Source organism: Rhagoletis pomonella, unplaced genomic scaffold (genome assembly GCF_013731165.1).
Source record: "Rhagoletis pomonella isolate Grant_MI unplaced genomic scaffold, Rhpom_1.0 Rhpom_scaffold_00012, whole genome shotgun sequence".
NCBI classification, from domain to species: domain Eukaryota; kingdom Metazoa; phylum Arthropoda; class Insecta; order Diptera; family Tephritidae; genus Rhagoletis; species Rhagoletis pomonella.
The window spans coordinates 17092104-17093898 of record NW_023458566.1 but is presented as its reverse complement, the minus strand read 5'-3'; the positions used below and the strand labels follow the sequence as shown (position 1 = coordinate 17093898).

General features: G+C 37.8%; 1 protein-coding gene across 2 annotated transcripts in view; it reads left to right on the top strand.

Annotated features, from left to right (window-relative positions):
• LOC118747957 (protein FAM135B) overlaps window positions 1-1795 on the top strand; it is a 95232-nt gene that overhangs the window by 53637 nt on the left and 39800 nt on the right. The window lies entirely within an intron of this gene.

Below are 1795 nucleotides of genomic sequence, written 5' to 3'. Positions count from 1 at the left end.
CAAATACTAATGCATGAAAATCCTAACCTCAAAAAAATCACCCGTTACTTAATAAAAAGAATCTGATACATACTTATGTATGTATGTGCATAAATTTGTTATTTAAGAACTTATGTATGCATTTACGCTAAGTTATGTATGCATTTATGCTAAGAGAGAATGTATGTGTGTAGGAATGTATCGCGCTGGCATCCAATTTCTTGTCTTTCATACACTTTTGTTCACACATACATATGTATGTACGCTTGTTAACTGCGTTTAATATAAAATAGTATAAACGCAAAGATAAAATAGCAGAAACAGCAGATAAAACGTAAAATATGCCACTTGCATGAAAAGTATCTGTCTGTCATTCGGTCTGCCGGTCTCCAATTGGAATACTTTGTACTACGTCTAATACTTATTCATATATGGAGCGAATATATTCACATATATATGTATGTATGTATGTATGTATGTATGAAAATGCGTCGACTGAACGCGGTCTTCTTCTGTCAACCGCAGTCACCAACACCAACAGTTTCATCCAACTATTGTATGTATGTATTCTTAGAATACTCGCAGCAACAACTACAACAATGGAAATAGTAGCACTTATTCTAGGAGTAGTACTTCTTATGCCCGAGTACCGGATGAGTGTTTCAATATGTAAATTCATTTAATGTTTCCCTTCTCTAAAAATATAAACATACTTACATACATATGTTTGTATGTACGAATGAGTAGATATGTAATTCAAGTACAACATTCATTCAACTTAGCAGGCATTTACGACAAATTAACTACTTCACTAAAGAAGTTGGAAAATATTTTTCGTATCCTCACACATCCGCTACAAAAATATTTCTTCGTCTTTTATTTTAAGAATGTTTACATGTTTGTGTTTGGGTAGCATAGTTTTATGGGTATTTTTCGCAGATTCGCCGCATTACAATTTCTATATTAAAAGTCATTTAGGCAGTGAAAGCCGACGTAGCCATTTTCCTTAACTTAAAATCGTCGTTGTCTTTTGAGTATACAGTTGCAGTAAATGTTACAGTTGCATTAGGACATATTCGATTTTCCAAAAATTTTAGCCTGAAAAAATGTCCAAAATCGTGTTTTTCTCATTATCAGATTTGCGGTCTATAATCCCTACCCAAAGTTCTTCTTTTCTACTTCTATGGCCGAATTAAGGGGTCAGGCGATCCGTAAGGATGAAGGATCAACCAGGCTGGAACTTTTCGTACATTCGCAAACGAAGTGGTTCTGGTACGCAAGGAGGCTACTCAGCCGTAATTGGTTATGGATGATCTCTGCCCGGGTGGACAACTCCCTTTTTCCACAACTCGTACAAAAGAAGTCGACAGAAAGAACCAACTTCGCTTCAACTCGGCCTATGGCCACACCGGAATCTCCTATGACAGAACGAGGTCCCAATGAAGGCAGCCGAGAGTTGAAATTGCACCCAACAGCATCAATGGCAGACTCCCACCCGGTCTGGAAAATCCAAAGGCTAGTTTCGTGTTCTGTTTCATAGAGTAGTGGACTTCTCAACAAAGCGAGCAGTTGTGGGATGGATACAGTGCCAGTTTGATAACCTTCGATAGGTCGGTCCAAGGACTTTACCAGAGTGCAACATTCAAAACCAACCACCAACACCTTCGTAGCAATAGTCGCCTAGTTACCTCACCGATCAAGGATGATCAGGGAAGAAGAAGGAGGAGAAGAAGAAGAAGGCGAAGAAGAAGAAGAAGAAGAAGAAGAAGAAGAAGAAGAAGAAGAAAAAGAAGAAGAAGAAGAAAAAGAAGAAGAA